Source organism: Pelodiscus sinensis, chromosome 1, assembly GCF_049634645.1.
Source record: "Pelodiscus sinensis isolate JC-2024 chromosome 1, ASM4963464v1, whole genome shotgun sequence".
Taxonomy (NCBI): domain Eukaryota; kingdom Metazoa; phylum Chordata; order Testudines; family Trionychidae; genus Pelodiscus; species Pelodiscus sinensis.
Genome location: NC_134711.1, coordinates 80,664,025 through 80,688,358, shown reverse-complemented (window position 1 = coordinate 80,688,358; position 24,334 = coordinate 80,664,025). Strand labels below are relative to the sequence as shown.

Below are 24,334 nucleotides of genomic sequence, written 5' to 3'. Positions count from 1 at the left end.
GTACTGGCCCCGAGTCAGATCTTTGAGGGATCCTACTAGATGTACTTTGTCTGACAGTAAATCATTGATCATTTCTCTTTGAGTACAGTTTTTCAATCAGTGGTTCACCTATCATACATTATTTCATGTATACCATATTTCCTTAGTTTGCTTATGACAGAGGTGGGGAACCTTTTTTGGGCTGGGGGCTGCTGACCCACAGAAAAATCAGTCAGGGGCTGCACACAACAGAGAAGAAAAAACAAAACAAAACACAACCCTCACTGGCCCCTAACTGAGGGGAAAAAATAACACTCTCTACATTCCCCTTGCACACCATAGCCTGGGGGGGCCCAGCCTAGTATATTTTTGTGCTTCCAGCCCCGTGGTAGGGCAGCAAGGGAAAGCAGGGGACCCCCCTGGGCTGAGGTTCCCCATCCCTGGCTTATAGTAGTGTCATGTGGATCTGTATCAAAAGCTTTACTAAAATCAAGATAAGTCATATATATTGTTTTTCTGCCCCTCTGTTTGGCCAGTTACCCTGTCAAAGAAAATGATATTAGCATTAGGTATTTCTTTTCACCTTTTTATTCATTAGATGCTGCAAAGTTATTGTTTAATAATAATTCTAATGCTACTTCTAGGTACTTTCTTACGATTGCCAGAAATCCCTAAGGCACTTTCACTTCCTTATTATTTCAACACTTTTTCTTACAGACCTATTTTTATTTGTTTTTTTCCTGTCAGTAATAATTTCTAACCCACCAGTCAAGCATACAGTCATACTGCAACATAATGAAATGTTAGCACCTGTTTCTTTTCTAATTAAGAAAGGCTCTTGTAGAGGACAGTGTTTTGTCAATAATGGAAAAATAGGGGTCAGGGTGTAAAAGTGATGGGACAAGCAATGCTTGCAGTCTGTGGTGGGACAAAGATTCTAGAAGCTGTGGATCCAGACAATGTGCCATTTTGACGGTAATGAGTCACTGTGGTTTCTAATACACAACAGACACTTTCATTTTTGGAAGCCATTGGTGGGTGTAACCTGGGAATGGAGAATGAAGAAAACCTCTCAATTTTTGAAAAGGTGGTTGAGAAAGTATTGTCTGTGTTTTCAGAAGTGATTAATAATTTTGAGCCCCTGATTTTTAGAGAGTGGATGTGCTCTGTGTTTCCTACAATTGGGCTCTTTTAAGAAGCACCCAGAATTGCTAGTGGCAGTAGCCACAATCATACCCTATGTGCCCAAAGACTGGTTATATTAGACAAAACTGATATAGTCAGCATTGCACAAAAATTTCTTATGCTCTTTTTGTACACACACTCTCGTGTGTATATATATAAACACAAAAGTGTGTGTATTGACTGTAATTATTTCTAAGACCCTCAACATCTTGGTATCTAAACAGTGTGAAAGTGCAAGCCAAATTCTTAGCTGGACTAAATATATATCGCTCCAATGATTTCAGAAAGGTGCACCAGAATTTAAGATATTATTTTTTACATTCCATCTTCCCCAGTTGCCTGTAGATTTGAACCCTCCCAGGCAAATAGATCAAAAGAAGAGTATTGAAATGGAGAGCATGCTGCTCCACCCCACCATCCAAACAACTTGGTCAGTGTTTTCGTTAACAGAGTCAGATCACCTAGTAACTGGTGCTAAATGGAACGAATGGAGATGAGAGGATAAACTGGGTTTTCCAGGCAGTCACAATACAACCAAGGCCTCAGTGCACATTATTCTCGTTTCTTTGAACTCCCCTCCCCTGCTCCCCATCTTCTTTCTCTGGATGACCTACCTCTCTGAATTTAGCTGAACTTACTTTTATTATAGGCCAGTTTGTTTAGCTGAAGCATGCAATCCCCAGAACACTGAGATGCATTTTGGATTTAAATTCTCATTGCCCACAGCCTCCCTGCTTGGAAGTTTCCCTGTATTTCACTTATTTTTATCTTAGAATAGAAAAAAACCTCTTCACGTAGTAAATTCTGTAACAGCAATTCATCCTGACAAGATGTCACCAGCTGATAACTGGTATAGATTAAACCAATTCTTATAAAAGTATTGACAAGAAATGAGTATTTGGGAAGTGGAGAAAAAATCCTATTGAAGATCAAAGTTGGACTGAATGTAAATGTTTAAAAGATATTAAATCAAGGCTGCTACCTCTGTGTTTGTAATAATAACATTTAATATTCTTAGGCTTTGCTACCCAGTCTCTGACTCCTGTAAATGTTAATGGCTACTCCTGCAGATGGAAAACGGGGAGAGAGAATGAGAACAGTTTATTTGTCGAGACACAATCTATTTTGTTAATTTGTGAGGCAGCTAGAGGCAGCAATGAGGTACGTCTAGGCACCTAGATACATAACATTGTACCCAGCTGCTACACGTATCGGAATGAATGAATAGATACCTACACATGTAGGATTGGCTGCAGTGGGGAAGAAATCTACTCTTTAAATCAGTGTTTTCAGACTATGGGTCGTGACCCAGTGCTGGGTTGTGGGATGTTGCTGCAGGGGGATTAGGTGACCAGTAAGGGTGCTAAGGCAGCTGTCTGCCTGTCCTGGCACCGCAGACTATGCTGCACTCCAGAAGCAGTGGGCAGCAGGCCCACCCAGGGGGCATATCAAAAGGGGACGGGGAGGCGCAGTTGCCCCTGGGCACCATGCTGGGGGGTGCCAATTTAGTCCCCCTCTGTTCTCCCTGTTATCTCTCGGCTTGCCTGCTCCTCCTCTGCCCACCGCTGCCGACTGGAGCTTCCTCCCCGCCTTTCTGCCCCCAGCCTCACCCTCTTCCATCTCTGCCGGTGGGTTAGTGCGTGCGGGGACCCGGCCCTAAACTGGAGGGGGTGGGGATGATGCGGTACAAGCTCCCTTCCCCCCCTCCCCCCGGGTCGGGTTTAGTCATGTGCCAGGTTCGGGGCCCTGCCACATGGTGGCAGGAGAGGGGAGGCACAAATTTTGTTTTTTCTCCTGGGCACGTAACACCCTCGCTACGCCTCTGGGCCCACCTCCGGAGGTGGAGAGGAGGAAAGAGAGCACACAGAGCTTTGTGAATGCTGCTGCCCCCCCCCCCCCCCCCCGAGCATTAGCTCTGTACTCCCATTGACTGGGAATCTGCTGCTGGCTGCTTGTGGGGCGCAGCATGATCTTTGGTGCCAGGAGAGGTAGGAAGCCTGCCCTAGTACCTCTGCTGCACCCTCCTATCCCAGCTCTGACCCCCCCTTCAAAAGCTGAAGCCCCCTTCTATACCCCAAAGCTTTCATCCTCAGCCCCACCCTGGAGCCCTAGTCAAATTACGTTGGGTCGCAGGCATCAACAATTTTCATCAACTGGGTCATGAGAAAAGTTTGAAAACCTTCTGTTTTAAATTAACTAGGGATGTGTAGCATTAGAAAGGATCTCTTGGTTTACTGAGTCCAGTCCTCTGCTATCACAAACAACTCTGTCTTCTAATGCTGTTCATAAAGTTATCAAGCTCCATCTTAAAACTAGCCAGGCTGATTACTTGATGAGTGCTTGCACTTACCTTTGTCAGAGTTCCAAAAAGAGCTAGATAAATTCGTGGAAGATAGGTCCATCAATGGCTATTAGTCAGGAGACGCAGGAATGATGTTCCTAGCCTCTGTTTGTCAGAAGCTGTGAATGTGTGACAGCAGTGGGATGGCTTTTCTTTGGCCTGTTGTGTAGAGCTGCACTTGTGCTGCCACTACATGGGAAACTAGGAGTAGATGCCAGTGCACCTGTGTTAGGTGAAAGAGGAGCTATTTTGTCATTCTCCCATAGACGCTAGTGGAATTCTCCAGTAGCGAATCAACATCCTTCAAACACAGGAGGGACTGCATGATCTGGTAACAGTGAGACTTTAATCGAATGCCCCTCGTCTAGGTCCCCACAGAGGACATGAACATATATGTCCAATCCAGTCCCTGACCATAGTTAAACCTTAGATTTAATAGGGTAACATACAGGTTCTATAAGTGTGCAAGAAACAAGCCCACACAGTGGGATCTACCACTTTGCCCATCATCAAAGATTTGGCAGGTATCTTCATAATGCATATTAGGGATGTGAATGACTAGTCAACTATCCGATAAGCAAATGCTTATTGCATAGTTGAGTCGACTAGTTGCTTTCCCCCTCCCTGCTGCCTCTAACAGGAGGGGGTACTTCAAAGCGGCAGCACCGCGTGGGGCCTGGGGCCAGACCATGGGACACTAATTTATTAGGAGCCCGTCTTCTCATGTCCTGCTGTTCTTTTTCACAGCTCCAGTCACTGGTAACAGGGTCATGTGCTGAGTGTGCAGTACTTTCCTTTGTTCCCGCTGTCTTGCATTACAGTGTGCAGGGCTGAAATGTCCCAATGTTTGAAGGGAAGCAATGCCAGCCGAGTGAGGAAGGCTTGGGGGATAAAGCAGTCGCTCAGAAACAGTGGTATCCTGTACAGATTGGACCTCTCTGATGTGGCACCCTGTCACGTTACTGGATTTTAAGGGGATCACACAGGTCACTGCTGCACCCAAGGGGGGGGGGGAGGATTGCCCCAAAGTCTGTACAAAGGGGGCCATGTGAGATGTCAAATGGAAGCTTAGGTTCTGCTGATTTTATGTATGTTGTTCATGTACTTGTGTGATATCTGTATGTGGAGTTATAGATATGGACTCTGTGCTTATGCTGGAAGATTCTCCTTGCAATGGGCAAGGGATGTTCAGTCAGTGACTATGCTAATTAGCAAGGCTCCAGGGACAAGGCTCTCAGAGAGGCCAATACACACCTGAGGAATGTGTCTGGGACCTGCAAACCAGTCAGCAGAGGACACAGGGGTAGGTCACTGGGCCATGCGACCTGCTCCAGCTTGGAAGATACCAGGGATGGATATAAAATGCCATGAGGCGGACTCCATCTGGTCTCCAATTCTGTTCCTGATCCCAGATGCTGCCTTGCGAGGGACAGAGAGCCGGGAAGAATCGTGGACCCATCCTGACATAGGATGTATACCAGAGACTTTTAAGATACAGGCTCTTAGAGAGGTTATAAACTGCTATCAAGAACTTGGTGATTCGATACATGTAATGTATTCTCCTTCACAACCTTACTCTCATGCTTTTCTTTCTTTTATTAATAAACCTTTAGATTTTAGATTCTATAGGATTGGCTCAGCGTGATCTTGTGGATAAGATCCAAAATGTAAATTGACTGGGAGCTGTGGCTGGTTCTTTGGGACCAGAAAGATCCATTCGGGGTAGGTGAAATTGGATTCTATAACCCCTCACCTGTATGTTAGGCCTGGGGCTGATTGTGGCACAGGGAAAGCTAGGGTGCCTGAGGGGTTTTGCACGGTGTGACCGGTTTGTGACCTGTTTGGGAAGGTCTCCAGTCTGGGGCTGTAAAGAGTCCTTGTTTTGAGCAATTCACTCTGAGCGGACACCCTCAGCGGTGCCCAGAACCAGCCCGGTCCATCATACACCCTCACGACTTAATTGGTTCCAAATGAGGGATTTTGCAGGACCAGGGGAAATCATTTCTGGACTCCGGGCTATTAGCCCCTCAACCCTGACCCTGCTGTTGGTGCCATTGCCGTGCCTGGCAGCCCTCCACCGGATACTCCAGTCCAGCAGCATGGTCCTGCTGGGCCATGGATGTTGCCAGACCAGAATGTACTGGTTTAGAGAGACGTTCAGCATGTAGTGAGGAATAGAAAGGCAAGTCAATGCACTCTTCATTATAAACAGAGATAGTTGGTCTTGGAAGAGGCCTGCTCTATGATGGGCTTGAGCTCGAGGTATCATTTTTGGGTAATTGGCTTACATTGAAGCATCCTAAATATATAACCACCATCCTTTTTATGGGTTCAATTCCCTGCACCACCACAGACTTCTCTGTGACGTCAGGTAAATCACTGTTCCTCCTCTGTGAAAAGGGGATAATATTGTTTGCCCACCTCATGGGTTTTGTGAGGATAAATACATGAAAAACAGTGAAGTGCTTTGAGAGCTACTGATGAAAAGTGCTATATGGGAGCTAGGCAGCACTATTATTAAATCTACACGCAAAGAACTTTTTCCCTATGTTCCTGGAACAAAATTTTCAAAAGTGACTTAGGGCCTTTGAGGATCTGTGCCCAAATCCATTACTTAAGTGCCATTGAAATCTTCACTACCTAGCCCTGTGGGTACCTAAGATTCCACTGGTTGGCATTTACAAAGCTGCCTAAGCCCTCACGCTACCTGACAGGTAATGTGAGCAGCTCTCAGCCTGAGTTCATGCCAAAGTCCCAGAATTAGGATTCTCTAGCTAGAGCCCGGCCATTCAAAGGATGGACCAGGATAACCATGCATTTGGAGGGGAGGGTTGTCCCACACTTGAGGAGGACATGGGGTCCCGGATGGCCTGGGGAGCTAATGAGGGGCTTGGTGCTGGCAATAGAAAGCAACCTGGCCTTGGCCCGCCCTGCTCAACTCCATCCACTGGCTTCTGGTGTTGCTCAGGGGAAGGGACGGAAGCCAGAAAGAGGTGGGGTGAAAAGCAGGTGCAGCAGGGACAGGAGAGGGTTGTCCTAGGCCCCACACTAGGAATGGCTCTGGCCTGCTGGCCCAATCCTGTATATGTGCTCTGAGCACACCTTAGGCCTGTGAGACTCTAGAGCAAGAGGGCTGGATGCAGGCCACTGAAGCTTGCCTGCACGAAAGATGGCTGGGAGTACAGGGAATTACACCAAGGCTATGTCTACACTGGCGTGATCTTGCACCAGAGCTATGTAAATGAGAATAAGCGTGGAATATCGCCAAGCCTCATTTGCATATCTAATTAGCTGCCATTTTTGCGGAAGAGGCTCTTGCGCAAGAAGGAGCTGTCTACACTGCCCCTTCTTGTGCAAGAAAAATCCTCTTGTGCAATGCCGTTACGCTGATTATTTTCAGAAATAACGGCATTGCGCAAAAGGGTTTTTCTTGCGCAAGAAGGGGCAGTGTAGACAGCTCCTTCTTGCGCAAGAGCCTCTTCCGCAAAATGGCGGTTCATTAGATATGCAAATGAGGCTCGGCGATATTCCATGCTTAGCCTCATTTGCATAGCTCTGGCGCAAGATCGCGCCAGTGTAGACATAGCCCAAGTGAGTGTGTGAGAGGTACTGAGCAGAGAGAGAGATGGTTTTAGTTGCTAGGGCATGGGATGCCGAGGTGACTGTGATCCAGCTTAAGTCCCTAATTCCAGGCGAGGGTTCACAGGTGAAGTGGGGAGAAGTACCTATCTCTGGCTCATCAGCCAGGTGCACCACTGAACTGCTTAGGCACCTAAGTCCTTCTCCTCTCTTCACCCATCTCCGGTAGTTCGCTCCTGGCTGACTTAAGCAGCTTGCTGGTTTCTGAGGTTCCCTTTTGTAGGAACCTAACACTTTTTGTGTATTGTATGGGGACCCTGAGTGTTTGGCTCATGGCTGAGGAGCCCAAGAGGTTAGACATTGCAGTGCTGAGCATAACAACACTTAAGCAGCTTTGAGGAGCTGGGCCTTTCAGTATGACTTGGGCTCCTAAGGCCAGATCCTCAAAGATAGTTGGGTGTTGCTCCACTTAGCACTACAATACCTAACCCTCAAGACCCATTGACTTTCAGTGAGCCTTGAACTTCTAAGGACCCAGATCCTCAAAAGTATTTAGGTGCCTAACTCCCATTGATTTCAGTACCTTTGAGGTTGTAATGTAGGTGGTTTAGAAAATGCTACCCTCTGGTCTCTGCTTACCTGCTTGATTTGCTGATAAGGAAGCTGTGAGGAAAATGAGTTTAAATGATCATTTCCTCTCTCCCTCTTTGTGGTGCTGTAAAGTGGTGTCTCTGAGAGCTTTGATAGGTCACACTGAATTTTTGTTCTATCTTGAGATGGCTAATGACCATACAATCAAGTGTATGAATCACCTAGTTCAGTGCATGGCTCCTCTAGGGAAATGTGTGTGTGACTAGTCCAGAAGAACAGCATATATTAGAGACAGAGGAGGTGAAAGCAGGGTTCTGAGAGGAGAACAAATAGGTGCAGGAAGAAATAAAATCTTACACCTACTTGGCTCAGCTTGGCTAAAAGGAGTCAAAACCATTAAAGCCTACTTTAGTACCTCAAGCCAGCAAATAGAACTCTGCTTACACACAAGCAGCATCTAAATCTGTTGGATAAGAAGGTGCCATTTGTACAGTTGTCTCTGGGTACGTCTAGATTGCGTTGCTCTTTCAGGATTACAGAAGTATCCTGAAATAGCAACACTGCGTCTTTAAAAGCGCCTGCAATTTCCTGAATTAGTGGGTGCTCTATTCCGGCATCCCTGTAGCCCCGTTCCATAAGGGTTAAGGGATTTGTCGGAATAGTGCCTTATTTTGAAATTTGGCACTGTGTAGACAGCGCCAAATTTCAAAATAAGCTTTTTTTATTTAGACTCAGAATAAGCTACGCAATTTGTAAGGGTAGCGCAAATTGCGTAGCTTATTCCGACAGAAGGGTGCTGTCTAGACGCACCCTTAGAGTAGAACCACACTCTGAATTAGTGTCCCCCAAGCAGATTTAAAGCTCAGGATACAAGACCTTCTAACAAAGGATCAAGTGCACTAGCCAACATGGCAGTACCAGCACTGGGGTGTCCCATTCAAGGGGAACCTGAGAAGTTGATCATGAGTCACAGTGATGACCAGGGCCTGTGTTTCCTAGATATTGCCAATATTGCCTTCTCCCCCCTGAAATTACCTTTCATATGCAGAATAAACAATTACCTTGTGCTTCAGCCATTTGAGCTGTTTACTACCCATGACTAAAATGGTTAAGCCTGTGGATAGAGTTAAAGATTAGGCAAAGATGTGTCCCATGTGGATGGAGGGAAGTTATTTTGTACAATTTGCAGCAAATGTAAGGGGACTGTTAGCCCCTTACTAAAACTTAGTGGGAGTTTTTGGTTGGCCAGCTCCCAGTACCAAAAGGGGAAGGAAAGGTCCATGAGAAATCAGGGCCCTGAGACTGACAGTCCTCAGGGACAATGGGAAGAGGCCAGCACTCCAGGTCAGCCTGATTGTCAGGTTGGACAGACCAATGAGGGAATTAGGAGGCCAGGTCCCATCCTTTGTGTGAGCTGGGATTTTCTGGGTCCCTAAGAAGAGCAGCAAGGAGGGTAAGCTGTGCTGTGGAGCAGGCCTGCAGTGACAGTCAGAGGCCCATACAGCCCACAGAGCGCAGACCCTGTGCTAAGAAGCAGACCTGCAGTGACCAGAGCCAAAGGGGTGAGAGAAGCAATGCAAAGAGCTGGAGACTGGCAAAGCAGCATAGTCTGAAGCTGGGTGTGGTGAGCAGCTGGGACCAGCAAAGGGGGGGAAAAAAGAGGCTCTGGGCAGGGAGACGCCACCAGCCAAGAGGCCCTTCAGGCCAGACTTGAAGAGGGATTATAACTCCAACAGGGAGAGGGGTTCTGCCACCTAGAGCCTGAGGTCGTGTGGTCACTGCCAGAGCAAGCGTATGCAACCTGCACCCCCCTCCCCGCCCCGCAACACAGCCAGGGCCTGCAAAAGAGCCCTGGGACCTATAAGAAACAGACTGAACTATCCTTACACTCTGCAAACTGCTGTTTGTGATGTCCCCGTGCTAAAGAGCGGGGCTATGTGTTCTCTTTTAACCTTTCTCATTTTTCCTTATTCTTTTATTTTAAATCAGTTGCTGTTTAATACATTGTATTCGCTTTGAACTGTATGTAATGATCAGTAGGTCAAGAAAGCATCCAGTGTGAAGAGAGCACCCTGGAGTGGGGACACCCTAGCCCCTGCCCTAAGTGAGTACAAGGTCGGGGATTAAGCCTTGTTGGGATTTCGAGGACTCTGCTTCAGGAGAGTGGAAGGAGCTCTCGGGTTAGGGAGGCCTTTGGGTAAAAAGTGGGAGCGGGGACTCAGATCCTTGTGCTGGTCCATTTCACTGGGGTAGTATAGAAGCCAGGAAAGTTCTCCACAATAGCTGGATCATTCCCCTGCTTACACAAAGTTCTTGACCATGTTGCAAAGGACTGCATAGTCGACCGCATTATAGTTTCACATCAAGTTGTAGCAATAGAGAAAAGAAAACGAAGGGCAGAGGGGCGATATGACAGCTGCAGAGCAACATCTCACAATTACTGGTATGCTTATATGACAAAAGGAAAATCAGAAATCCAGGGGAAAAGCTAAGACTGGGTGGAGGCCTGTTGCAAACATCCCACTAGAAAAAACAATCCCCAAATGTGAGAATTCCTAAATGAGCAGCATGTACAAAATGGAGACTATATCCTGCCATTAAGTACAGTGAGACAAGTCCATCTTGCCTGCATTTTTGAACTATACAAGTAACAACTAATTGCTGGATTGAAGGATCAGCATTTAGCTGTGACTGGGCATGAATATACAGCCAACCTAAACCAGTATATTGCAATATATTGTAATATGATTGATGCAGTTTTCAGAAGGTTGTTTAGCTGCTGCTGAACTTGTAGAAAGCTGTTATAAAGATCCTTGTACAACATGGAATTGACTTTTCAAATGGAGTGGCTTCTGCCACAAATAATGCAGAAGTCATTCAAAGACCATTTAAGTGGCATTTCCACCAACTGAATTCATGTGGCCTGCTGGGCACCCAATACAGGTTTACTAGGTGAGTCTTGATGCTTTTTGTATACAGAGGTAGACTGTTTACATGTTGTAATAAAAAAAGCTGCTCTTCAACCCGCCACTCAGATATGCTTGTTTCAGAGACTACCTTATTGACTTAGAGTAAAAAGCCTGACATTACATCTGGCTTGTAGCAGGATGGAAGACTTTGTTTAAAGCTGTAGGCTGTCATCATTATTATGTTGAGTACTACAAGGGGTTCGATGCTCAGGAGGTCGAAGAGAAGGACACCACAGCTCTTGTAAAGGAGCAAAGTGTTTTATTACAGAGTGAATTGCTTGCGGCAGATTTAATTTTTACACAAGCAGAAGCAACTTCACTTGTTCAGACACCAGTTAAGTTTGAGTCACGGTTGACGTTACCAACTGAAGTGTGCAACTTGCATCTGATCTGCTGGCAACATTTCACTAAAAAGGATAGATTGCACCAGGCAATCTCTCAAGTGTCAAGTCTTGCAAAGGTGTGCAGAGAAGCTGAAATGATATTTAAATATAGACAAACAGCCAGGATATAGATTTTTTTTTTCCACGATGTGAGAAATCCTTGGTCCCAGGGAAGTTTGTGCATGCTTTCACAACTCCCGTGACTATGAACAGAGTAATCTGCTGCAGAGTTCTGTACCTGAAGTAGGGATGTTAAGGTCTAGTCAACTATTGGATAAGCATTTGCTTATCAGATAGTCTGTCAACTAGTCGATTTCCCCCCCCCCCTTGTTGCCTCTATGAAATAGAGGCAGCGAGAGGAGGGGAAAGGAGTACTTCAAAGCAGCAGCACTGAATAGCTGAGCCGGGGATCAACTGTGCAGCAGCTACCCCTTTGAAATGCCATCTCAGCATTCCAAAGGGGCAGCGCCGTGGAGCCCGGGGTCAGCTGGGGACTCTCCAACTGATCCCAGGCTCCCCGCAGCATTTCAGCAGAGCCCGGGGTCAGCTGTCCAGCATTTCAGCGGAGGTCAGAATTTCAGCAGAGCTCAGGGTCAGACTCCTCCAGCTGTGCGTCACTTCCCCTTTAAAATACCACCTTGCCGTTTCAAAGGGGCAACGCCGCCTCCGTGCAGCGTTTCAAAAGGGGCTGCCATGGAACCTGGGTTCAGCTGGGGACTTCCCAGCTGATCCTGGGCTCTGCGCAAGTTGGGGAGTCCCCAGCTGATCCCTGGCTCAGCTGTGCGGCGCTGCCCCTTGGTTAGGTGGTATTTTAAAGGGGGCAGCGATGCACAGCTGGGGAGTCTGACCCCGGGCTGTATGGCTTTGAAATGCCCAAAACCCCCTCGGGGGGCTGTTGTACATTTCAAAGCAGGCACCTGCATGCAGCCTGGAGTCAGCGGGACTTCCCGCTGGCCCCGGGCTCTATGCGGAGTTCTGTATTCCTCATTTGAAATATTTCAGAGGCGGATTGCAGAAGTGTCTATCGACTAGTTGTGTAGACGATGGAAATTCCATTGAATACTCCACTAGTTTGTTAACTGCAATTTAACATCCCTAACCTGAAGGTGAGTGGGCAGTTTATTTGAACGTTGCAAATGAAATTGCTAGTACCAGTGACACTTTGGAAAAACCTGGGAAAACACTGGCCAAGACTTAGCTAGATTGCTCCTATTGTTTTGGTGATGCCATGCAATTCAACTGCTGCTGAAGGCAGTTTCTCCACCGTGGACAAGTGTTAACTCTGCAATGTTAGGGTGTGTCATTGGAAAGTATGAAGCTGTGTTTTCCGAATTAGTTTTAATGTGTCCTAAGCATGTCTGCAACACACAAATAATCAGTATAGGTGATAAGCAGATATGTGCAGTAAAACGGTAGTTTACTTCAAGTAGAAATATAGTTATTCTAAATTTCTCTGTGTTGTTATCATTGCATAAAACAATAGTCCAAGTTTTAATTGTATAGCATTGCAAGGCAAGATGTTTGGGTTTATAGTGATAATCACTTAATACATTTTGTGTTCTAAAATTGACAGTTTTAGTTGGGAAAAAATTAAATTGTAAATATTGTAATGTGTGCTTCCACAATTTCACGCTGTAAAGGATTACACATTGCTCATGCTTATAAAGATTTTTTTCTTATTATGCATTCCTGAACCATTAAGCCATGAAAATCAAAATTACTTTGGTTTTTTTTTTTTTCATTGCCAGAAAACACTGGGCCTTGTGATGACTCTCTGAAACTGGTTTCGCTAACTGCAACCTGCCAATGGGCACACTGTTCCTGAAAAAATGAGGAAGAACGGCTCTTGCGCAAGAGGGGGGTTTTGCACAAAAAGGAGCCGTCTACCCAGCTCCTTGTTGTGCAAAAGCCTCTTGTGCAAAAATGTCCCCTAATTAATTATGCAAATGAAGCCTGACAATATGCAAATCCACGCTTCATTTGCATAGGCTTTTGTTCAGGAGAGGTGCAGTGTAGACGTAGCCACTGTATGTGACATTCACACATGCAGCCTTCCTCACACATTCCTGCAGCCCAGACTGAATGTCATGCATCCAGCTGGGAGGCAGAGAGGGCCTGCAGTTGCAGCCAAAGGACACCCTATGATCCTATGTTGCCCCCCTGGCTCCGGTTGTTTCCTCTGCTGGATCCAAAATGGGGGAGAGCAGCTGGGAGGAGTAGCCAAGAAGTGGTGGCAGCAGCAGCAAGTGAAGGAAGCAGTAATGAATTTGAGAGGGGCTGTTACCCAGAAACCAGTCAATCATCACCTCTTCTTACCTGAGATAGGGATGGATGGAAGCAGGGGCCTAAGCCACCCCTCCCCTGACATCATTTCCCCCCAGACCTTCTCTGTTCCCAGTTGTCCCAGAGCCATCCCCAGCTACCCTCATATTTTCCAGTCCCCGGAAAGTCTCCACAAGTCCAGCTGCCCTAGGTAGCCCATGCCTAGAACTCACCTGCCTGTCAGCACTCACCCTCCTGCCACAGCTGCCAAGTCTTTGCATCCTACCACAGCCTCTGCTAGGAGTTGGGTGTATTGGTATTGAGCTGAAGTTGATGCTCCTTTCCAAATTATTTGCAAATATTGAATGAGCCTATTGGCCTGCAATGTTGCACTCAGAGCGGCACCAAAATGCACGTTGTGAGGGGCCCTGCTGCTCTCTGCTCTGCCCTTAGTTCTGGGCTTGTGAGAGAGCCACAGTTGTGTCCAAGCAATCTGGGCATGAGCCAGCGGTCAGTCTCGTGCTCCTCGTACACCCCGCTGAAAGAACATCGCCTCCGCGCAAAGTGAGTAAAGAGCAAGCGCTTCAGGTCACAGATTTAAAAAAAAAAAAAAAGCAGGAATGGAATGTGAGGGGGAGGGGAATGATTGCAGGCTCTCGCAGATCAGGAAATCATGATTTCATCAAGTCTTTTTTGTGCCTATTAGCAAGGGAGAATGTGCTGAACTGAGGGGTCCAATGAACAGCTAATGGGTTATGTGTGGGATAAATTCCTGATAAATAACCACATCTCACTATTTTTCTCCTGTCATTCCTTCCTGAAGTAGTTTAGCAATGAGAGCAAAAATGGATTCCCTCTTGGCACTTTAAGTTGGTGACTTGTGCTGTGAGTTGAAATCCTTGGCACTGGTTTTGACTGTGAGGTTGTTGACCAGCAGCTGGGAGAGGAAAAATGGACCCTTTTATTGTGAGAACACCCAGGGGCATGACCCCAGGGCAAGTGAGTAAAAAATATAACACACACCACCTCCTCTCCCTCAGGCACTTCAACTCAGCTCAAACCAATAGCCTTTATATTTGGTACTTTACAAAAGGGAAATGAGCATGAAGGCTGTTTTGATACCAGACTTCTGATAGACTTCCTAAGTTAGCCCATCTCTTGAAGAAGGCAAATGGATGGTTAACTTGTTTCCCTCATGGTAGAACTAAACCTTCTAATAGCCATAGAGACATAGCTGTGTTAGTCTGGTCTTGCTGACCCACTTCCTGAGATCAAATGTATGCCAATTTTCTTCCACAATTTGATCTGAGGAAGTGGATCTGGCCCACGAAAGCTCATCACCTAATAAACCATCTTGTTAGTCTTTATATTGTTGCATAGTCCTGTCTTTTGTTCTAATAGCCAGTGATACCTCTTTCTCACTGATCTTCTCACTACTGTTTATGGGAGTGGCATGTCTTTTAAGCAAATCCCTCTTTACAGGGCTGTCTTGATGGGTGTGTGGGGTTTGGGGCGACCTCCCACCACCAGTGCCCCAAGCATGTGGTCTGGGGCGCCCCCCAGCAGGCCCTGCTCTACCCCCACTGTACTCTTTTCCCAAGAGTGGCTGCCTACACATTTGGGGGCCCTGCTCTTGCTCTGCCCCATTGCCCCCTTCCTCAGGCAACATGGCCCATATGATTACGGGCGTGTGGGGCAGCAGCAGCAGGAATTGCCCCCATGTGCTCGCTTCATGAGAGCTGGAGCAGTCTGGCAGCTGGGTCTGCCCCACTGTGCCTTCTCTCCCAGCCTGCTTTCCCTGCTTCTCCACAGCAGCAGGAAATGGAGCAGCCTGAGGCCAAGGTGCTTTGCTTCCCACCACCACAGAGATGCCAAGCGCAGTGGGCTGGGAGGTCAGCGCAGTGGGGCAGATCGGGCTGCTCCGGCTCCCATTGTCTGCGGGGTGAGTGACCCCTGGTGCTGCTGCGCAAGGCCCTCCGTAATTCCCTGGGTCCCTCCTGTCTATAGGATGGTTGGGGCAGCCAGGGCAGGGCCCCCAAATGTGTAGGCAGCCACTCTGGTTTGCTCTATGGATGGGGCTGCTCTGCCTCTTTAGCAGGTAAGTTGATCATTCCACTGAATTGTTGTAGGGGAGGTGGGATCGATTTGTGCATTGGGCACTGGACTGGGAATCAGGAGATGTGTGTTCTGTTCCCAAATCATCCATTGATCTGATGTGTGACCTTGGGCAAGTCTCTCCAGCTCTTTCCCTGTCTCTTTGTCCTGTTTGGTCCATTTAGAGAAGAAGCTCTTGCTTTATTGTGCTTATATGGTACTTAGTACAAGAGAACCCTGAGTTTGGTTGATGCTTCCAGAAGCTGCTGTAATAGAAAACATTTGACTGTCCCTTGTTGTTTTTTTCTTTTTTTCCCCCAGCAATGTTTTTTCCAATGGAAAATGTTGATTCTTGATTAAACAAATATTTTTGTTTTGAAGTGCCTGATTTCTTTTGAAAATATTGACCCTTTTGTCAAAAACAAACAAAACCCCCAAAAAACAAAATGCCAAACCCAACCCCCCCCAAGCAAAAAATAACTGCAAGTTTGGGTTTTGTATTTTTGATGAAAAATCAATTTTATGTTGAAAGAGAGGAAATTAATTTCTAGCCATCTCTGATAATACTCAATAGTTTGATTCAGACATTCTCCATTTTTGAAAATTGGTCAGTGTGCACAATTATTTATATGTATTTCCTTCCTGGCTTCCAACACATGTGATTATCAGTAATTCATTTCCCAGCTGGAGAGAGATTCTATTTTGTGCCTCCTAGAAGGGCAGAGTACAAGTGAGGATGTTGATCCTAGGTCTCATGTCAGTGAAAACAGCAGGTTTGGTAGATTTGTATAAAGAATTTACTCACTAGTTATAGGTCTTTTTCAGAGGGGCTAGCCACAACTACAAAGAAACTCCCTTTCAGTCAGTCTTTTTTCTTTCTTTGCTTGTATTTTGGACAAAATAAATACAACTTCCTTCATAAACTTCAATTATCTTTCCTCTTTTGTGTGGCCGAAGTTCCCAGGTAACAATATTTAATAAAAATTAATTAACATTTAATGAAGTGTCCCCTACTGGCAGTCTAAATATAATTCAGTTCATTATTATACTAGTTGTAAACTAGAGGGATCTAATTTACAGCTCACCTGCAGTAAAATTAAATGTACATTTAGAACATTTTTATTTTTCTCTGGCAGCAAACGCATTCACAAACTTTTGGTAGACCAGTAAGGTTCCCCCACACCTGCCATAAAGAAAGAAAACATTGAAACCTTTTCTGTGTGACATAATGTTTTACTTTATTTAAAATGAAGTTTGATCAACTAACATGAGAGAACTAAATTGCTTAATCTGTTTTAATTTAAATTAAACCATTCTCCCTAGCTGCAGCACTAGCAAAATGGCTCTTGTGTAATTATGTAATTAACGGTGAGTTTCCATTAGCAACGGGTAGTCTGTGGAAAGGTTCGGAGAGGGCAGAGCCTCAAGAAAGCGGTGGGGTCTCAGAGAAGGGATGGGGTAGATCCTGGCTTGCCCTGACATTTAAAAAGTGATCTTGGGTGTAAAAAGGTTGGAGACCACTGGGTTAGACAAATACTTGTCAGAGAGGGTCTACATTTACTTGAGCTGTATCAGTGCAGGGGGCTGGACTACATGCTCTCTTGATGTTCCTTCTAGCCCTACATTTTTATGGTTATAACTTGCTATCCAGATATATATAACCATAATGTAGGAAGATAGAACTTTAACTAAGTACCTCAATGTTCTGACAAACTCCTTTTTGACCACAATACACGTTAAACTATAGTGTGCAATTCCTTCCTTCAAACAAAATATGACTGTACAAAATAACCAAGCCAGCAATAATGCTAATATTTGCAGAATTAATTGACTTCGGGATTCCTTTAGATGTGTATATGTAATCTTTGCTGTCAAAAGGAGTAATTGCCTGGGAATTAGACAAGAAACTTTGCAAATACATTTAACACTTTTCACTATAAATTTTCTAATATAAAATATTTATTCTGCTAATCAAAAAGCATGCATAAGAACAAGGGAATACAGACAGAGTTGTAAACAAAAATAGCAAGGAAGCAAAGATATGAAGGGAGATAGGTGACCAATTCCCCTGGACTTGCAATAAGAATTAAGTGTGTGCTTAACTTCCATGTTTGCTTTTGACAATGTCCCTGTAGATATTTAGAGAACTTTAATTTCTCTAAATTCTGTGTTTTTCTTTAGCTCTCATGAGACGTGCCAGCCTATCTGATGGATTGATAGGCAGATTCCAGCAAAACATTAGAAGGTCCGTCCCTTCAGGTGATGGAGGAGCCAGATGGACAGCCACAGACTGAAATCCTTTATACATAAAACAGAAGTAGTATTAGCTATAACAGTTCCAGTCCCATCCTATCAACATGCCTCAACCCTAACTAGGAGGAACCAGGGAACACAAAAACATAAGAATGGCCATATGGGGTCAGACCAAAGGTCTGTCTAGCCCAGTATCCTGTCTTCTGACAGGGTGCATCTACACTGCACCCTTACCTCAAAATGAGAGTAGCTTAATTTCAAAATAAAACATTATTCCGAATGGAATGAGGTTTACAGGGATGTCAGAATAGCAAGCCTGTTATATTTCGAAATAACCGGCGTGCTCAAAAGACACAGAATAGCGAGTTTGGGATACTGGAAGTATCCCAAAATAGCTCCACAGTGTAGACATAGCCACAATGGCTAATGCCAGGTGCTCCAGGGGGAGTGAACAGAACAATTAATCATGAAGTGATCCCTTTCCTGTCAACCATTTCCAGCTTCTGGCAAACAGAGGCTAGGGACACAATTCCTACCCATCCTGGTTAAGCCATTGATGGACCTAACCGTCATAAATTTCTCTAGTTCTGATGTTGGCGTGAAGAGGGAGTTCAGTCTCTCTGTTCATTACTCTGTGCTGAAACAGCCAACAGGGATGCTAATTCTGGGGATGGAGGGTGCACTGTTTTAGGAGGACACCAGTCTACCAGGAATTGTACTGATCTCACCAACTCATTTCTCAGACACCACAGGCTACTAATTAGTGTGGTCTTTGGGTAACTACTGACTTGGGCATAGCTGCAAAAAAGTCATGGAAAGACTTATGTAGGCAAAAATGAAGGACTATGCATTAGGGATATAAAAAATGGTGCAAGTGACACCATGTAACTGTAAAAAAAACCCTAGCAGTTACACGGTAACACACACCTGTGGCCTCTGCAGCATAAAGCTTATGCTGCAGAACTTGCAGTGCAGGCAGCTCCCTGGGAGCAAGGCTGGCATCAGGGAGCCAGTGTGTGCCAGGATCTGGCTTCTACTATAGGACAGCTGCACTGTGCACACTGCAGTGTAAGCTTTATACCGAAGAGCCCACAGCATGGGGCAGCAGTCGGCTTCCCGGAGGTTGGTGTGTTACTGTAATGGAAACTGATAATCTGATGCTATACCCTTGCTTCCCTAATATGCATTTGTCTACAGTGTAGTCTGAATAATAATGGTATTAGTTGGTGGAACGTAAACAGGAAGGAAACATCCTTTTTTACTGCAACAGGCCTTACCATTCCAGCTTGAATTTGAGGACCCTACCTCAGTGTCCACTGAAGCTAACGGAAAGACTGTTACTTATTTCAACTGGTATTGAATCTGCTCTAAACAGGTGGTTGTAATTTTTTACCAACATGGGCCATCCACCACCAAAGAAATGCATTGTGCATTTCATAATTTGCACACTGGAATTTTTGGGCATAAGCACCATTTACAGCAAGGGTCTCAAACTCATGGTTCTGTGGGTCATCTACAGCCCAAACAGTTCCACAATCTGGCCCCTTAATCCCTGTAGCCCTGGGAAGGTGTCCGTCCCTTTCCCATAAGCCCAACCTGAGCTCCTCCCACACACTGCCTGCTCCACCTGCTCCCTCCCACCCCCAGTGCAATCCTTCTCCTGAGGAATGCGGCCTTGGGGATTACTAGGGCACCTGGCTGCAGCCAGGGTCGGGCCCTCTTATGTTCACTGTGGCGTCTGGAGCTATGGGAAGCAGGGTGATGCAGCAGTCTGCACTGCTCCACCTCTGTCTCCTCAGGTCAGTCCAGTCGCTCCACTTCACTGTGGTGGCGGGAAGTGAAGCACTCCAGCTTGCTGCACACCTGCAGGCATCATATGGGGTTGGGAGACAGGCCCGGCTTTAGGGCAAGTGAGCAAGGCGGTTGCCTTGGGCCCCGTGCCTTCAGGGCCCTGCGCTGCCTGGCGCCCGCTCACCTAGTTGCTCGCTTGTGGCCCTGGCTGGGAGTTGCCCGGCCACATGGTGCAGCCAGCCACAACATGCCGCCTTTGGCCCCACAAACTCTTTGGCTGGACCTGCTGGGAGATGTGTGTCGGGGGATGTGTGGAGACCCTTCCCCTCCCCAGAGCTGCTGCTAGAGGGGAAGTGTCCACTGGCCCATTGAGGACTGGCCCTGGCCCCAATGTAAATTGAATTTGAGACCCCTGATTTATAGGAAGAGCACAGTAAATATTATTAGAACTTCGGCAGTACCTTGAGGTCCCTGTTGTGACCTGGGTGTCATTGTGTTTAGCGCTGTACAGATAGATACACAGGAAGTCACTTTTCCTGTCCTGAAGAGCTCTTAGTCAAGTGGATGGATGTAATCTGACAAATATAATAGTGGTTTCCGCACACCCTCTCCTACAGCCCAGTCCCTTACCCTGAGCTTCCTTCTGCCTCCATTCCAATCTCTGTCCCAGACCCCACACTTCTTTCATAGAAAAGTACAGCCCTTAACCACTTACTAAAATCTTGGAATGGCCCTCCTATCCGAATATATTGCTCATTCTGTTTTAACTGCAGCAGAGTTTGTGCTGCTCCCAGCTTTGCCTTTGGAACAGGGAGTTTGTTTATAAACAGAAGGAGGCAGGGTGATTAAGATAACAAAAGGCTTGCCATTCAAGTAATTGAAGGATTGTTAGATCATCATGAAAACATTGCTGGGTACTCCATTTAAAAGATGGGGGGGGGGATCTGCATTTGAATCATTGCTGTTAAACTACTCATAAAAGTTCTTGAAAAAGAGGTAAACAATGAAGTGGCCAAATTTGCAGATGATACAAAATTACTCAAAATAGTTAAGTCCAAAGAGACTGCAAAGAGTTACAAAAAGGGATTTCACGAAACTGGGTGATTGGGCAATACAAGGACAGATGGAATTTAGTGTTGATAAATGCACAGTAATGCACATGGGAAAATATCCCAACTATACATACAAAAATAATTGGGTCCAAAATAGCAATTATCACTCAAGAAAGAGATCTTGTAATCATTGTGGATAGTTTCCTGAAAACATCTGCTCAATGTGCAATAGCAATCTAAAAAGCTTGGGAATGATTAGAAAAGGAATAATTAATAAGACACAGTATAATATTGCCTCTATATAAAGTCATGCTATGACTACATCATGAATATTGCATGCATATCTGGTCACCCTAGCTAAAAAAAAAATATTTGATTTGGAAAAGGTACAGAAAGGGCAACAGAAATTATTAGGGGTGAGTAACAGCTTCCAAGACTGGGACTTTTCAGTTTGGAAAATAAATGACTAAAGGACAGGGGGATATGATTTTCTAGGCCTCTAACATGAATGGTGTGAAAAATAGAATAAGGAAATGTTATTTATAACACAAGAAGTTCACCTCTTTGCCAGGGGATGGTGGAAAGGTCCAAACTATAACAGGGTTCAGTAAGAACAATGTAAGTTCAAGGAGGATAGGTCCATCAATGACTACTAGCCAGCATGGGCAGGGGTGGTGTCTCTGTTTGCCAGAAGCTGGAATGGGCTTCTTCAGTTCATTCCCTCTGAAGTACCTGGCATTGGCCACTGTTGGAAGACAGGTTACTGGGTTAGATGGGCCATTGGTCTGACCCAGCCTGGCCATTCTAATGTTCTTGTATAGAGGCCAAATGTATCTTCCTCCTGCTGTAGCCCACTAGACCCCATTCCCCTTCCAGAGCTGAGACAGAGTCCAGGAGTCTTGACAGTCTCTCTCTCTCTTTCTCTGCAGAGTTACTAACAAAGTAAGAATAAATATTTAAACTGTAAGGTTATCCAGTGTCCTTTAAGTGACTTGCCACAGGGTGTCAGAAAATGTTAGTATTAGAGCTGGGTCTAATATTTATTTAATTTTCTTGTATGTAGGAATTAGATACAGTGCTCCTGTTGGCTAATTGCTAAGTTATCTCCCACCACCACTCCAAAGAAACCTTGAGTTTTCCAGTGCCTTAGTAGTCCCTGGAAAGAGGTGATGGGTGTGGGTGTGGGGAGAGAAGATGGGGTGAGACCCTCCATTTTGCTGCTTGGTTTGTATTGAGTATGCTCAGTAACACTGCTGAAGCCATTGACTTCAGCCTGTCCCTTCCATGCTCTCCCTCTGCCAGCAGGCATACAGATATCATGCTCCCCCCCCACCAAAATTTGAAATGGCGCCCCTGTCCACATGGTTCAAGTAACATCGTCATCTTGGGATTTGACTGATAAAACCACACGATTAAAATGACATGTGGGAGAAAACACCTACGTAAGTGACTTGAACTCAACTTACTGCTGTGTGTGTGTCAATTAAATTTGAACTGAAAGGAATATGAAAATGAAACATACAAATCTCTAAAAAGAGAGACATATTATTCAATCAAAAAAGGAAAAAAAAAATCTCCAGAGCTTAAATGTGCACACAGCTTCATTTCAATTGTGGTTCAGGCATACTGTTTAAAATGATTCTGTTAAGCTCTTTAGCTTCTGTGGCACTGATAACAGTTTCTGTCTTTTTTAGAGTTTTGAAAAAGTTGTCTGACCTCCAATTTAGCTGCTCACAAAACTTCTACTGTTCACTTTATTCCCTGAAGATATCACTTAGTGTCCAGGCTCAGAGGTCTAAATATTGATCTGCCTTGGTGGTTGTTCAGTAGCATAGATCTCAGCTTAACAATTTTAGAGCTGTCATTTTTAAAGTTGTGCTTCCTGCTAAGTATGCATTAAAAAGGCTTGTCATGATGTGACACTCACTGAAAAATCCCACCTTAGCAGCACTTTTATGCTATAGTGCTTTTCATCTTCAAAGCGATTTACCAGCATTAACTAATTAATCCTCATAACATGGCTGTAAAGCACTATATTTTACAGACAGGGAAGCAGAGCAAGTGTGATTAAGTGATATGACTAAAGCTACAGAGATAATCAGTGTCAGTACCAGTAGTTCTTGAAGTTTAGTTTCTTGTTGTGACAACAGACCACACTCTTCTGTGGCCCTGATTTAGGAAAACAAGTAAGCATGTGCTTTCCTCCTTAGGAATGTCTTCCTGACAACAATGCATCCTTGGAATAGTTATTCTATGTGGAACAGCTGTCAAGCTACTCTGCAAGGACAAATGTAACTTTTTTCAGAGATTCACAGAATTTAAGGCCAGAAGGGACTATTAGATCATTTATTCTGACCTATATATCACTAGCTTTGTCTCTTTTGAAAGGGCCCAATTCTACAATGTGCTGAGCTCAAGTCAGAATGAGCACTCTCAACTAACAAGAGCAACAAGTATACATTTAGGAGAACCTGTCTTTCTTTTTGCTTTTAAACTCCTGGATCTAAGAAAGATGGTGTTGATCTTCAAGTGGTTTGGAAAAGTTCTGATATTCACTGAATGGTGGAAACTGGAAAACTGGATTCAATTTAATATTGAATTAAATATGTAATTTTATCTCTGTTAAATCAATTTTATTATGAGTCTATTGTTTCATATAACCAAAGCTGAGACTAGAGTGATTTATTTAAATGCACTTTTCTGAATCATTTACTCTGGAACAAACGTTGTTTTCTGATCAATGGTTGTTAAATCTTGAATGGTATGTAGTAGCCAGAGATTAAGTAAAAATGAAATATTTGATTCTTGCAAGACAAATGAATGGATTTAGCACAGATGGACTACAGCTTTATTTTCTGATCAAGTTTACAGTTTCTGAATGTTGAGTCCTCAGGTACCTGTGAAACCATGAGACTAGGACCATCTAAATGGCATATCATACACAAATTTATATCCTCATTATTTTTAATCACAATTTGGGGCCTTCTGAGGACTTCAGGTTGCAGAGTCTGTCTCAGCTGGCCCTGTTTCTGAGTTTTGCTTTGAAAGGGTTACCTATCAAGGAAGAAATGTGAAGACATACCAGGAAGATTACCGTAATACTAAACTCAGTTGCCTGCAGGAGCAAATTTTCAGAAGTTCTGAGTGTAAATAAATACTTTTTTCTTCCTCCTTCCTAACGCATAATTTGGTAGAACCCTGAAAATCCAGATATCCGTTTTGTATCTGTATCCACAGATATGGATGTGCATATCTGTGACTCATTTTTGTGGATATGGATGCAGATAAAAATTTTATATCTAGAGTTCTTCAAATTTGTGGATATCCACTTGATATCTGTGAGTATCCACACGTGCGGATCTTTTTTGCAGATGCAGATACCAATTTTATATCCACGCATGCTCTATAAAAACATTCATGATATTCTCCATTTTATTCCTTCTGCTTTTCATGACATTTTTTTCATGCATCTCCAAAGAGAAAGCAAAAAGAGATTTAGAGATGATCTCCTGCACTACATCATCTGCAAGAAGCATGCACCAGTCTGCAACTTTCTGGATGATTTCTGTAAGTGCATCCATAAAGGGGCTTAGTACCAAGTCTTGATATAATGTGACTCTAGGGGTACATTTAAATTACACCTCTCTGTCGGCAGAGAGATGTAAATTAGGGTATGTCTACACATGCACCCTAGTTCGAACTAGGGATGCAAATATAGGCATTCGAAATAGTCAATGAAGCGGGAATTTAAATATCCCACGCTTCATTAGCATGATCTCGCCGGCACATTACTTTTATCAACAGCTGTTTTGAAAGTGTGCTGTGACGCGTTAGTTCGAACCAAATCCCTTGATT

The 24,334-nt window shown here is 44.7% G+C and overlaps 1 protein-coding gene across 2 annotated transcripts in view; it reads left to right on the top strand.

Annotated features, from left to right (window-relative positions):
* Positions 1-24,334, top strand: part of TMCC3 (transmembrane and coiled-coil domain family 3) — a 231,620-nt gene that overhangs the window by 7,045 nt on the left and 200,241 nt on the right. The gene's annotated exons all lie outside the window — the stretch shown is intronic.